The sequence below is a fragment of the Elephantulus edwardii genome, unplaced genomic scaffold, assembly GCF_000299155.1.
Source record: "Elephantulus edwardii isolate Elephantulus edwardi_28Jun2011 unplaced genomic scaffold, EleEdw1.0 scaffold00023, whole genome shotgun sequence".
In the NCBI taxonomy this organism is placed as follows: Eukaryota; Metazoa; Chordata; class Mammalia; order Macroscelidea; family Macroscelididae; genus Elephantulus; species Elephantulus edwardii.
Window position 1 is genome coordinate 5,998,139 of NW_006399773.1, and position 15,881 is coordinate 6,014,019.

General features: G+C 38.6%; 1 protein-coding gene across 1 annotated transcript in view; it reads left to right on the forward strand.

Moving 5' to 3' along the window:
- The window catches only part of DACH1 (dachshund family transcription factor 1), a 581,146-nt gene that overhangs the window by 282,146 nt on the left and 283,119 nt on the right, over positions 1–15,881 (forward strand). The gene's annotated exons all lie outside the window — the stretch shown is intronic.

Consider the following 15,881-nt stretch of genomic DNA (forward strand, 5'->3'; position numbering starts at 1 on the left):
AGAGTCACAATCCTGCCCAGATCTGACCAGAGGAGGGCAGAAGACTGGATATCCTGCTGAGGGCTTTGTCGTTTGAAAGAGCAACCAAGCAGGTGGGTCCAGTTGGTTGACTAGAGCCAGTCTTCTCATTCCTGTTTTAGTATATCCAAGTGGTAAATACAGAGCGTGTCTTTTTTTTTCCATTTGTACCAAATCTATTGAATACATCAACCTCCCCTGGGAAACTACTGTAGCATAAAAGGAGGAGAAGAGACCCTAAGGCACAAGAAGTCAGTCCTGGAGTAGAAGTTCAAAACTCCTGAACTCAAGAAATACTGCCTGCAGTGGAAGAAAGTGGCAGGAGTTTGAGACATTTAGAATCACAGAAGCCCAGAAAGATTGACATGTAGGCCATTACATCAAGGGCTGAATAGGGGAGATAGATGTTGAATGGGGAAGGTGGGAATAGAAGTGAATGCTGGTGGATCAGCGAAAGAGGTGGGTCAAAACACACTTGTCAAGGGTGGTACAACACAGATCTATTGCTTTTTTTCTACTACTGGGAAATATCTCTAATCTGCTCTTCTCTGTAAAATGCTTGTTAAATGTTCTGAATCTAAGCAATCAAATTAAGACAGACTAGGAAAAAGGATTGGCCATCCATTTCCAAAATACCAGGCCTTTGAAAATCCTATGTACAACAGAGCACAGTTAGATTAGCAGATATGGTAACTGAGGCTGAGCCTTCAGGTACGGAAACACATCAGAGGAAGAACAGTTGTAGGCAGACACTTGGAACATGGAATGTGAGAACCATGAATGTAGGAAAATTGTATATTGTTAAGGAAAAAATGTAATGCATAAATATTGACAGATATTGGCAAAATAAGATGGACTGGCATAGGCTATTTTGAGTCAGAGGATCGTATGATCTACTATGCTGGAGACGAAAAGGTGAGGAAAAATGGAGTTGCTTTCATGGTAAAAAATAGATCTATTTCTAGATCCATCTTGAAATGTAACGTGAGTGACAGGATAATATCCATAAGCATACAAGGAATTCCAGTGAATAACACCATCATTAAAATATATGCACCAACAACCAGAACCAAAGAGGAGGAAATAGAAGATTTTGACCAACTTTTATAGTCAGAGATTGATCAAACATGCAATCAAGATGCATTAATAATAATGGGAGACTGGAATAAAAATTTGGGAACAGAGAAGAAGGATCAGTAGTTGAAAACATGGACTTGGTGACAGAAATGAAGCTGGAAATAGAATGATAGAATTTTGCACAATCAACAATTTATTTATTACAAATACATTTTATAAGAAACACAAACGCAGGCTATCCACATGGATTTCACCTGATGGTATGCATTAGAATTAGATCAGTTACATCTCTTGAAAGAACTGTTGGAGGAGCTGATGTCAGCTGTGAACACTAGGCCAGGTGCTGATTGTGGAACAGACCACTAACTACTCATATGCAAGTTCAAGCTGAAGCTGAGGAAAATTAAATCAAGTCCACAGGAACCAAAATTGGACCTTGATTCTATCTCATCTGAATTTCAAAACCGTCTCAGGAACAGGTTTGAGGCCTTGAGCAAAGACCAGATGAGCTGTGGTAGGATAACAAGAACATTATCCAGGAATAATGCAAAATGTCATTGCAGAGATAGAGGAGGAAGAAAATACCAAGATATATGTCAGAAGAAACTCTGAATATTGCACTAGAGTGCATAGAATCCAAAGCAAAGGGAAGAAATCAAGATACTAAGGATTTGAAAAAAAGATTCCAATGGATACCTTGGGAAAACAAAGTAAAGTATTACAATGAAATGTGCAAGGAGCTGGAGTCAGAAAATTAAAAAGGCTGAACTCGTTCAACATTTCTTAACCTGAAGGAACTGATGAACAAATTCAAACTTCAAGTTACAATCCTTAATGATGCTTTGGGCAGAGTATTACATGATCCAGGAAGCATTTAAAAAAGATGGAAAGTATACGCAAAGTCATTGTACCACAAGGAATTAACAGACACAGAAGAATTTCATGAAACAACACATGAGGAAGAGTCAGTAGTGATGAAAGAAGATCAAGCTGCTCTGAAAGAATTAGCAAAAAACAAGGCCCCAGGAATTGATGGCATGTCGTTTGACATATTTCAATAAAGAAACTCTGCCTTGGATATGCTCCTCAAGTTGTGCCAAAATATCTGGAGGACAACCACCTGGTCAGCTGACTGGAAGAGATCTATATTTGTTCCCATTGCAAAGAAAGGTGATCTGACAGAGTGTGGAAATTATAAAACAGTATCATTGATATCACATGCAAGCAAGATTCTGCTGAAGATTATCCAAAAATGACTGAAACAGCACATCAACAGAGAACTGCATGAAGTGCAGGCTGGATTTAGAAGAGGCCATGGCACTAGAGATATTATAGCTAATGTCAGATGGATCTTGGCTAAAAGCAGACAGTACCAGAAGAATGTCTATCTGTGTTTCATTAACTGTACAATGGCATTTGACTGTGTTGATCACAACAAACAGGCTGACTCTGAGAAGAACAGGAATCCCAGATTATTGTGCTTATGTAAAACCTGTATTTGGACCAGGAGGCAGTCAGTCATGAGAACAGAGCAAAGAAACACTGCATGGTTCAAAATTGGGAAGGGTGTGCACTATGGATGTGTTCTATCTCCATATCTTTTCAGTCTGTATGCCAAACAGATTACCCAGGAGACTGAGCTCTATGAGGAGAAATGTGGCATCAGGATTTGAGGTAGATACATCAACAATCTGCGTTATGTGTTGAATTGCTGAAACTGGGGAGGACCTGAAGGACTTGCTGCAGAAGGTCAAGGACTGAAGCCTTCACTATGGATTGAAGCTCAGTATCAAGAAAAAGATTCTCACCACTGGGCTGATTGGCAACATCAGGAAGGATGGCGAAGAGATAAAGATTGTTAACAGCTATAGTTTGCTTGGCTCTACAGTCAACACTCTTGGTACCAGCAGACAGGAAATGAAAAGATTAATTGCATTGGGAAAGTCTGCTGTCAGAGACGTCTCCAAGGTACTGAAGAGCATCAATGTCAGTTTGAAAACTAAGGTGCACCTGAAACAGGCCATCATCTTTGCAGTTACTTGCAATGTACCAGAAAGCTGGACAATGATGAGGGAACATAGAGCAGGAATGGATGCTTTTGAGTTGTGGTCCTGGAGAAGAGCATGGAATATTCCATGGACTGCGAGGAGAACAAACACATTGGTCCTGGAGAGGTTGAAGCCAGGCTGTTCCTTGGAGGCAAGGATTCTGAAGCTCCATCTGACATACTTTGGGCATGTTGCAAGGTGAGATCAAACCTTGGAGAGGTACATATGCTTGAGAAGCTGGAGGGACAGTACAGGAGAGGAAGACACTCGGTGAAATGGATTGATTAAATGACTGGGGGAATAGGGGTTGGTCTGGCTGGGTTTAGGGCTTTTGTACATAGGGTTCCTATGAATCACAGGTGACTCGATGGCTCGTAACAACAAGAACAGCATATGTGAATTCTGTTGGTGATGGACGTTCTACTATATGTAGTGAAATAGGTGTTGGACTTAACCCAATAATAACTTTTAGTCTAGAGTAAAGAGATTTCCTCTCTTCACTGACTTAGGGGAGCTCAGTTTTTTCCCTTCGTGAGAATGAACTACTGAGTTGCACAACTCGGACCATTCTGCAGACCTTTGTCAATGGAGAGTATCAGCTGATGTACTTGTTCTCAAAAAATGTCAATTGCAAAAATTTTAAAAAGAATCCTTTGCTACTAGTGTTTAGTTTTATGACAGTAGAAGAATTTTATTGCACTGGCTCAAGTAGATAATGTTCTCTTCACAGTGTACCTAATTAATATTAAAACTACAGTTGACTATAAAATAATGGTGAGATTGTGAAACATTGTGCTTTGCTAAGAAGGGGATTATAATTTAAGAGTTAGAGATACAGAAAAGACAACATGTCTTCACCCTTTTTTATGTTACATGAGCCAAAGAGACTTTTTTCCCCCCTTGCAAGGTTCAACACCTACAGAAAGCATTTTTTATATTGTTCAAAGCTGACCTCTGCTTTTAGAAAAGTTTATCTGCACTTTTTCATCTGTTTAGAAACATACATTTTTGGTTAAGAGATCGAAGACAATCTTTCTTTGTCTTTTTTCTCCCTCTTCTTGAGAGGAGGAGGTTGAGATAAAAAAGAATGACTGCTTTAAAAGTCACACATGGCTGTAATTTAAGATTTTTCCCCCCCTCATTGTCCGTAACAGTTGAAAGAAACCTTCAATGAAAGTTTATTAACTAGGCCAGTGCCTGAGGCAATAAAGGTTCATTTATTACCAGTTTCTTGGCTGTTTTTCTTCTTCTATTTTTCGGTTAAACTCATAGCGTAAGATAATACTTCACAAAATTAAACCTTTGACCTTCTGTAGAGTTAAGTCTCCTTTGATTAGATAAAGTAACAATTTATGGTCCAGCGTGAGGTTGCACATGAAATGAATAATGCAACAGACTCCGTGTGGACTGAGAATCTATTGCTTTTGAAAAGATGAATGCTGTTTAAAGGGGAGAAAGTCTGCTTAAGTGTGTTGTCTTTATTCAATATGCACTTTAGCAATATTTCAAAAGGGTTTCTTTTCGAGATGAAGTTGTGTCTGAATTTTCGAACTCATAAGAAAGACGTATGGTGAAAATATTGCAAAAAGCTTTTTGCATGACTCTCATGCAAGTAATTATTCCACATATTTAAGGTACTACGAAAGATAAAAGTTACAAAATTAAAGAATTACAGGGGGAAAAATGGTCATTTCTTTTACAAGTGATATTCTTTAATGATAGGATAATAGATTACAATTTGGAATACTTTATGTTTCACCATTAAAATTAGTTAAAGTAATACTTAATTCCTTTAAGGTAAGAACAAAGAACAAAGTAATATTAATAAAAATATAACAACAGTTTGAGACTTTTCATGTTTTAAAGTAACACATAGAATTTCCATTTTTTATTACCAATGTGTAACCAACTATGTATTATTATGATGTTTTTAATGGGTTGGGTTTTTTTTTGCATATACTATGGAACATAGTCCAAATATCATCCTTAACAGTGGCATTACTGGATAGGAAATCTCCAGATATTTCATTTCCAAAAGTGCTCCTTTCTGAATTGGTTGGGGAAGTGAGAAAAGTCTCCAGTCCATCACTAAAATGATTTTATTGGAATGATCTAATTACTCTAGAAGAGGGAAACATACTTTAAGACTTGGACTTGATATTCTGTCTTTGACTCAGTAGAGGTGGAGGGCTGTGTACATAGTACAGGTTCGTGTTTCTTACAAAGCTGTTGTGATTAGCTGGTTGTTTAAATTACTAATTGACATGCAGAAGTTGAATGCTTGAGAGAAGTGTTTTAGTTTTAGTTTGGTTCTTTTTCAATTAGCTTAAATTATTTAAGGTGAATAAATCTACTGCAGTGATTTGGTTTCTTTTAATAGAATCTCATAGCGCCACATAAATTAGGTCAAGAGAAACCACTAGGTCCACGTAACTACAGACTTTACTTCTAAAATGAAGTGATGTTAGGGAAATGGAAGTTTTACCATGGTTATTATTTTGAAGTAAAAGCTCGTTTCAAAACACAGGAAAGATTCACGTTTCTTGCAATGTTATGAGTAAAATGTTTCTTTCTGCTCGAATGATTTTCCAAGCAAATGAAAGAAATGAAGAATATGGTAGTATTCAAATGAATATTATCCATTGGTGATTGTATTACTTCATGCATATTTACTCTGTTCCCAGGTCAGCTACTTTGAATATACTAATCAAGCGTTAGAGGTAAATAGTTTACACCTGAATCAAACAAACCAAACTCATTGCCATGGGTCAGTGCTGACATTTAACAGAAAAGAGCTGTTCCATGAGAGATTCTTGACGCTGTAATCTTTACAGAAGCTGTTTGCCAGTTCTTTTGTGCAATAGTCTGTAGATTTAAGTCATCAATATCTAGGCTATTTGGTATTTTACATTTGAACAAAGGGGGGTGGTGGGGCACAAACGAGTTTATTTCAACTCAGAGCAACTCTCCAGAACAGAAGAGAACTACCCCATAGGGTTTTCAAGTCTGTAAGCCTTTACTGAAGCAAACTGCCACATCTCCCTCCTGTAGAGGAGCCAGTGGGTTTCAGAGGCTGGGAATGTCAGGGGAAGAAATTGATGGGAAGAGAGCATCTTTCTCCTGGAAAGCAACAAGAGGATTTGAACTGCCTGCCCTAGGGTTGGTTGCACAACTCCTTACCACTTAGCCATCAAATCTCCCCTGTAAAATATATCTATGTTAGAGTATGTTTTATTATACGTTTATTTCATGGGATTTTCCCCTGAGAGAAAAATATGCATACTAATATGTTGCTGTTGCTGTTGCTGTTGTGTGTCATTGAGTTGTCTATGGCTCATAGTGACCCTATGACAGTGCTGACCCTTGCTCTGTCCTGAGCCAACATCACCAAATCCGACACACCTGACCCCAGTGCCACTGTCACTATGTCATTTCATCTCATCTAGAGTCCTCCTGTCTTGTGGTGACCTTTTCCCTTCCAACTATGTCTTTCTCCAAGGACGAATCCCTCCTGACCACATAACAAAAGTATGTAAGACAGAGTTTCAAAGTTCTTAGAGCGTCCTGGTTTCTCCTTTTTCAGGACAGACCTGTAAGTTCTCTTGGCAGTCCACGGTAGGTTCAGTGCTCTTCTCCAGCGCAACAGCACAAAGACATCAGTTCTTCTGTCAATCTTACTCATTGACCAGTGCTTAAATACCAAGCAAGCATAATTGTGAAGATCATGGCTTAGTTTAGACACACCTTAGTCTTTAGACTGACATAATTGCTTTGCTCTAATTTTAATTCAGTGGCCAACTCCTATATATATATGTGTGTGTGTGTGTGTGTGTGTGTGTGTATTCCTCTACTTTCAATTGTTTTCTAGAAGAAAATTTAATGTATGACACTTTTTCCTCTTTTCATTTATGGCATTTTCCAAACTATTTCCAATATATTTAAATAAAACAAACTAAAGGCAAACAAAAACTGATTCTTTTTTTTTTTACATCACACATTCTCAGTTTTTCTCACACTAGTAAGTCGCCACTTTAAAACTAGTAAGTTTGATGGTTGGTTATGTAGACAGTAAGGAAGGGTGAGCCTTAGACCAATATGAAGACCCTTGATGCTTAGCATATATAGAGAATGAGATAGAAGATTTAATGAAAAAGGCACCTAAAAATGAATTAAGGTCAAGGTTACCATTCTCCTACTGCAGTTTATCTAACCAGGATGGAACGGTGTTTAAAGCACTCACTTGCCATTTAAAAGGTTGGAAGTTCAAACCAACCTCTGGAAAGAAAGTTTAGAGAGTCTGCACCTCTATAAAGATTTACAGCTGTGAAGATCTTAGCGAACGTTCTGCTTTTTCCTACAAGGCCTGGTGAATCAGAATCAACTGCATCACAGGGGTTGTTATTTGGGGTTTTTTGTTTGGTTGGTTGGTTTTTAAAAACTACCACTTGTTCTGTATTCAAGGTGTGCAGAGGAAAATAATTTACTGCTTACTTTTCCCTTGTTGCTGCCATATTTAAAATATAGGACCCAGACTATGTAAATATTATATTTTAATAACAGTAGTTTAAAAGTTTAAGTTGAATCAGCATTTTCCCCATAGGCAATTATATTTTATATTCTATGGAAATAATTCACAAGTGAACATTCAAAATGATGATTTCTGAACTAGAGTATGTTTATATTAGGGCCATTAACCAAATGTCTATAATGTTGATTTCCTATGCCAATCTATTAGCTACTTGGATAAAAGGAATTTTCTCCATACCTCCCACCCCCAGTGACTCTAGTTTACTATATTCTACACATTTGTTTACAGAACTAGTATGTCAAAACTAATAAAGGAGTTGTCTTGGTGGTAAAGAATTGTGCTGCCAACTCAAAGGCACACAGTTTGAATCCATCAGCTGCTCTGTACAAGAAAGGTGCGCAGTCTCCTCTCATGTGATTTACTGCCTCTGAAAACCCAATTGAGGGTCAGGTATGGGTCTGTTATGACTTTCTTGTGCTTAACATTAACAACTAACTATCGTTACATACTTTGGACATGTTGCTAGGAGGTGCTATTCCTTGGAGAATGACATGATGCTGGGAAGGGTGGATAGTCGGCAAAGGGTCGGAAGACCCTCAACCAGGTGGACTGACATGGTGACTGCTACAATGGCTCTTGTGTGTCTGAAAGTGTGAGGATGGTGCAGGATAGAATAGGGTTCGGATCTTTTGACTTAAGAGCATCTAACAACAACATCATTATATAATAGTGTAACCTTAAAGATCATTAACTGCACTGTCCCTATGCCTTATATCAGTAAAGTAAAAGAATTGCTTCAGATAAAGTCTGTCTATTGTTGTTAGTTGCCATTAAATCCTTTCTGTCTCACAGTGACCACATATGACAGAGTAAAAAAGCTCTTTGAAAGGAGCTCCTAGCCCAAAAAGTCAGTGTTTCAAATCCACCAGTCTCACAGCAGAAGAATTCTATGGTAAACTATTTCCATAAGGATTTCTAACTTAGAGCAGTTCAACCCTGTCCCATAAGTTTCCTTTGAATTTAACTCAATGACAATGGATTTGGTCTTCTAGTCTGAAGAGAAGCATATTAGGTCTTTCTCCCTCAGAGCCACTCAAATCAACAACTCATCTTACTGGCTTTGAGCCAGAACCAGCACATAACTTACCTTCCAGTGAGTTTTCAGAAATAATCACACAGCATGAGATTTCCCATCTGTCTCCCTTGGAGCTTCTGGTGGATTTGAACCTCCAACTCTTGGATTAGCAGTACAGCTCTCTATGGACTATATCAGTTCAAACCTCCAATCTTTAGCTTGACTAGCTTTTGTACTACCACCTTTCCCGTTAGAAAGCAACAAAAACAAACATATAGATGAACAAACAAAACATACCTCATTGCTGGGAAGTCATAGCTGAATCATAGCTGGCCCTCCAGAGGGTTTTCTGAGACAGTAAATCATAGGGTGAAATATTGTCTATCTTTTTTAAAGTCAATGGTGAAATCATATCATTAAGTTCTAACCTTTGGATTTGGTACTGTTGTTGTTATTGTTATGTGCTATCGAGTACCTTGCAACTCTTAGTGACCTTATGTACAACAGCCCTAAACTCTGCCCTATCCTGTGCCAATCACACTGCCTCTGACACACCCATCCCGATTACCCCAATCACTGAATCAATCCACCTCATAGAGGGTCTTCCCCTCTTGTGCCGTCCTTCCACCCTCCCAAGCATGATGTCCCTCTCCACGGACCTATCCCTCTTTACAACATGTCCAAAGTATGTCAGACGAAGCCCCAGACTCCTTGTCTCCAAGGAGCAGCCCTCTCCAGGATGAATCTGTTTGTTTTCTTGGCAGTCCATGGTACATACAATACTCTTCTCCAGCACCACAGCTCAAAGGCATCAATTCTCCTTCTGTCCTCCTTAGTCACTGTCCAACTCTCTGATGCATAACAAGTGGTTGCAAAGACCATAGCCTGTATCAGATGCACCTTAGTCTCCAGAGTGACACCATTGCTCTTCAGTACTTTAGAGAGATAACTAACAGCAGATTTTCCCATCGCAATACGTCTTTTAATTTCCTGGCTGCTGGTGCCAAGAGTGTTGATTATGGAGCCAAGCAAACTAAAAAAAAGCTGTGAACAATCTCAATCTCTTCATCATCCATCCTGATGCTGCCAATTGGTACTAGTAAGCCTAAATGAATACCTGAGACATTTCCTTGAAATTCTTCTCTCTGTATATATTCATAGGTACACTTCTTTTGTCTAGAGAACTCGGGCTAAGTATTTTGGTACTAACAAGTGATCGTGCTGCTGTAACAGAAACTTAAAATTCAGAGGTAGTTTTGGAATTGGGTTGTGTTGACGCTGGAACAGTTTTAAGGTGCCTCATGGGGGAGGGAGCTCTAGTGGCCTATTGGTTAGAAGCTGTGCTGTAATCCAATCCCCAAGTTGACATGGTTTGAATCCATTAACTACTCCCAGGAGATAAGCATAGTGTCCTCCTATGTAAGTAATTGCCTCTGAAAACTTGCTGGAGGGTCAACTGTGAGTCATTTGCAATTCAGTGGCACACAAAAATAACAAAAGCAGTGGGTAAAGAGTTGTACTCTCCACACAAAAATAACAAAAGCAGTGGGCAAAGAGTTGTACTCTCCACACAAAAATAACAAAAGCAGTGGGTAAAGAGTTGTACTCTCCACACAAAAATAACAAAAGCAGTGGGCAAAGAGTTGTACTCCCGACACAAAGGCAGGTAGTTCAAGTCTAAAAGCTGCACTGGACAAACTCCTCTCATGCCATTTACAGTCTCTGAAAACCTTCTAGAGGGTCAGCTATGAGTTGGTTCTGACACAGTGGGAATGAGAGTGAGTTAGAGAATAATTACAACTTACATTAACCAAAAGAGACTATTAGTAGTATGTATACTATAGACAATTCTGGTAAGAGCTCAGAAGAAAGTAAGATGTAAAGAAAGTATTGTCTTAGATAATGCATATGGCACTAGTAACAGAATGTGGACATGAAACACATTTCTGGTGAGGCTTTAAAAGAAAAGGAAAGAATTTGTCTGAATTATGTTCAAATGTTTGATGACAGGCATGATTCGTGATGAGCGTGAACATTTGGTTAAAGAAACTGCTCGGCAAGATTTTAAAGGAGCTACATGATTTTTCCTTCTCCCAACAGCAAAATAAATGTGAGAGGAAAGGGATGGACTTAAAAATGAACTGTGCAAAGACAAACAAAAAATTAAATATTTCTAAGATTCTGTTACACAGACAATAGCTCTGAGAGGGATTGTAATCAACGTTGCAGCTACACAGTCTAAAGAGAGTAAGGCTTTGGCTAATGGAACTAACCAACTAACCAGCTTAGACCAAAGGGCTACAGAAGGGATGAGAGGAAAGAAGTCTAGTGCTAGTAGACAGGCTGAATGAGCTACAAGAAAGAAAAGAACCACAGCTGAAGTGCTTGTTGAAGGCAAAGAGAGGAAGAAGGTAGTTCTCAATACCAGCCACTGTCACGTGACCAGTTTCAGGAAGAGAACTGTAATTGAGTATTATCGTTATTGGTTTGTTAGATGTGAATGTGGGTCTAGATGTATATGTATATGTATATGTATATGTATATGTATATGTATATGTATATGTATATAAGTGCCCCTATGTATATAAGTGCCCCATTAACCAAGAGTGAACTGTGATGATTAAAGTTATATGTCAACTTGATTAGACTCTAATTCTCAGTGATTTGAAACATACTATGTAACCATCTTCCAGTGTTTGAACTGTGAGAGCAGCCACTCATTTGAAAAGTAAAAGTTCAAGTCACTATTGCAAAGTTCTGTTGTTGTTGTTGCTGTGTACCACTTAGTTGGAACTGACCCATAGCTTACCCTCCAGGGTTTTCAGAGGCAATTAATCGCACCAGAGGAGATATTGACCATCCTTCTCATAAAGTCTGTATTCCTACTTTCAGTGAATTTACAATAATTGTTAAAATAATGTAATAGGTAATTATTCCTTTTGCTTCTATGAATCTGTGATCAAACTTGTGTATATTCAAAACTCTACTGGAAATTCAACAGTGATTTACACAGCCCCACCACGTCTCCAGCGTGTTCCATCTCTTGGTGCTCTTCCTGGCAGATTGTGAATTTATTTGGATAAGAAAAATACACACACACACACACACACACACACACACACACACACCCAAATCCAGAAACTTAAAACATCTTGCTGTTCAGTCGAAAGAACTCTTAACTGACCCTGCAGTGGGGTTTTAGGAGGCTGTAAATCACAAGGAAGGTGACAGCTCATCTCTCTTTCACAGAGCTGTGGTATATTTGAATGTCACAGAGGAGCCACATTTTGGTTGGCTTCACAACTCCCAACAGACTATCCCATCACAGCTACATTTGATGATGATGTTATGTGAACTCAAGTAGGAACTGATTCATAGCTGATCCTCCAGTGGGTTTTCAGAGGCATAAATTACATGGGAGTTGATTGCCCATCTTTCTCCCACAGAGCAACTGGTGGATTTGAACTATGTGCCTTTGTATTGTCAGTGCAGTTTCTTGTGACTAGGCCACCAAAGTTGCCCTATAGATTTCCCCCTCATATTTTGTACCTACAGTTAGATGGATCTTGGATGAAAGCAGGGAGCACTAGGGGAATGTCTACCTATGTTTCATTGATTATGCAAAAGCATTTGACTGTGTGGATCATAACAAACTGTGGCTGACTCTGAGAAGAATGGGAATCCCAGGACACCTGATCATACTAATACAAAGCCTATACTTGCACCAGGAGGCAGTAGTCAAAACAGAGCAAGGAAACACTGCATGGTTCAAAATTGGGAATGGTGTGTGCCAAGGATGTGTCCTATATCCATATCTTTTCAATCTATATGCAGAACAGATTATACAGGAGGTTGAACTCTATGAGGAGAAGTGTAACATCAGGATTGGTGGAAGGTTCATCAACAATCTGTATTATGCAGATGACACATCCTGCTTGCTGAAACTGAGGAGGACCTGAAGCAGTTGCTGCAGAAGGTCAAGGACTGCAGCCTTCTATATGGATTGAAGCTCAATATCAAGTAGACAAAGATTCTCACCACTGGGCCAATTAGCAGCATCAGGATGGATGGTGAAGAGATTGAGATTGTTCACAGCGTCAGTTTGCTCGGCTCCACGGTCAACACTCTTGGCACCAGCAGCCGAAAATTAAAAGACGTATTGTGATGGGAAAGTCTGCTGTTAGAGAACCTCCAAAGTACAAAAGAGCAATGGTGTCACTCTGGAGACTAAGGTGCATCTGAAACAAGCCATGGTCTTTGCAATCACTTGTTATGCATCAGAGAGTTGGGCAATGACTAGGGAGGATAGAAGGAGAATTGATGCCTTTGAGCTGTGGTGCCGGAGAAGAGTATTGAATATATCATGAACTACTAAAAAAATGAACAGGTTCATCTGAGAGAGTTAAACTAGGTTGCTCCTGGAGGTAAGGATTCTGATGCTTTGTCTAACTTACTTTGGACATATTTCAAAGAAGGACCAGTAATTGGAAAGGGACGTCATGCTTGGGAGGGTGGAGGGACAGCGCGGGAGGAGAAGGCCCTCTAATGAGGTGGATTGATTCAGTGACTGGGGTTATTGGAGTGAGTGTTTTGGAGACAGTGAGATTGGCACAGGACAGAGCAGACTTTAGGGCTGTTTATGTAGGGTTGCTATTAGTCACAGGCAATGCGATGGCACATAACAGCAACAACAGTCATTCCTCTACACTCTGTTGTGTGAATGTACATTGTTATTTATACACTCTTTCATTTAGAAAGGATAGAGACCCCAAATAATCAAAGCTCTTCTGAAAAATAAAAATAAAGTGGGAGATACAGCTCCCCCATCTCAAAACCCGCTACGTAGGGATAGTACCCCAGATAACATGGTATTGGCACAATGACAGACACACAAACTAATGGATAGAATTGACAATTCAGAAATCAACCCATCTACCTACAGTCAATTAGTTTCTGACAAGGAAACAAAACCTATCACATGGGAAAATAACAGCCCCATCAACAAATGGTGCTGCGTCTACCTTATGAAACAGAATCCACCTCCCACACTATACATACGCAAAATTCGACTCAAGATGGATCCCCAGCACATTTTACTTATTAGTCATTGTCACTGGTACCTAGGCATTTCTCACTATCATGACATTTCTTAATAAAAGTTTCTCTAAATTTGTACTGTTTTGTTAATTTAAACATTTAGATCTATTTTAATCCATTGGAAAACTGAAAACAAGTTTACTGAGTGTTTCCATTAATGGCCCCAGGATCAATTTTCTTTTCTCTGCAGAATACAAATGCACTTCAAAGGGCAAGAGAAGTCAGTCTAATGGACATTAAGCGACAAGTTCATGCTGAAAATCTTTAGACTACCCTGATTCCCATTGAAGTTACTCATCCTAGCTACTTATCATTTCTGTTATTTAATCATTCGAGGGTGAAACTAGGCATGTTTCAATCCCAATTTTTGTTTATTTGGAAATGGTCCAGAAAGAAAATAACTGTGAAAATCGGCATCAGGTTTTGAACAGCTGGTATGTAAGTAAGGCTAGGAAGAAAACCGGGTGAAGAAAAGGTGCCGGTGTTTTCAAGTTGCTGTCTTGAGCCAAGAGTTCTTCTAAGGCTTGGAATGATTTCAATTGAGTTGTAATTCAGATTCATATGGTGCTTACAATGCACCTTCAACAGAATTTTGCAGAGAGTCTATAGAAACTGTCAGGGGCAGAAAGATTGCTTCACAGTAATGACTGGTGACTTGAACTATGCTTTTTGATGTTTTACTTTCTGAATTGAATTGTTGGACAAGATTAATTGCACACAGTGAGCGTTTTAAATGAATGACTATGTAAAGCATTAAGTTTCTCTGTATGCCACTTGGGGAAAGAAAAAAAAAACTAGAAGGTTTAAATGAATAAATGTATTTAATGCAGAAAATGCCTGAGCTAATTCTGAAATTCCTTTGCTAACAGCTTTTATTGAAAATAGAAGCCTATTTTATTCATCTGTCTTGGTTATATTGCTCTGGTTGAAGTAATTTAATATTCCTGCTTCCCACTAATCTTCTAGTTCAACAGAAGTAAACAATAGGTTTCATAAATTAAATATACACTCTTCTGAACATGCGTATAAGATTAAAAAAACAAGGCTGTAAACATTTATGACTGAAACAAACTAGATTGTTCAAATACTGCCATGATGTATCATGTATATCAATATGGCACTGATATCAGTTAGAATGCAAACAAGGTTTTAAATGATGTGTCCCTTCATTTCAGCTGGAGAATCCGCTTCACACCATCTGCCTATCAGATGTTTAGGAACCAGGACTGCGTATTAATGCCACATGTTCGATTTTCCTCCTTCTTGTAATGGTTAGATTCATATTGCTAATAGCCGTGCATGAGCACTGTCGATGAAATTTCTGTGACGGTGGAGTGATGAGATATTTATAAGCCGCCTGTCTCCCTGAATAATCAGTAGGAAGAATGCCAGGCATAAATAACTTATCAATTCCAGAATATTAATAACAACTTCCATTGGCTATAATCTACTGCCTGTTTAAAACGGCTTCTTCTAAATTTGGGTAAAGTAGCATAGACTAATAAAAAGTCTGTCATATAGAAGCTTTGGATGATTACTATCTTTCACATATAACCCATTTTATTTAACCATTAGGTTTGGCGACTGCATTTTATATGGAATGCTCTGTAAAAGTAGACAACATATCAAACATTTGGAAGTCATCTTGATGTCTTTGAAACCAAAGATCAAAGATTGGACCTTTCAAGTTAATGAGCAAACAAACAGATCAGAGAAATAATTTGACAGCATTATGCCTCTTTTATTGATATTTTAAATCTACAGTTGTAATCTAGTATTTATTACCAAGGATATTAATTTATTTCGGATAAATAGAATGGGATTACTTTTCGTTTTTTGAAGGAGAGTGAACAGGAGTGTTAAATGGCATTTGGGGGATTTAAAGCTGTTTTGATAAAAGTTGAAAGCAGAAGAAACATTATCTTTGCAAAGCCAAATCAGGCTCTTAAGTGGTAACAATGCTTGCTTCCCTTCCAAAAGATAAACTGGTGGATTGGTTTAAGGATATTGAATTTAAAGTAGCGAAGATTTTGTATCA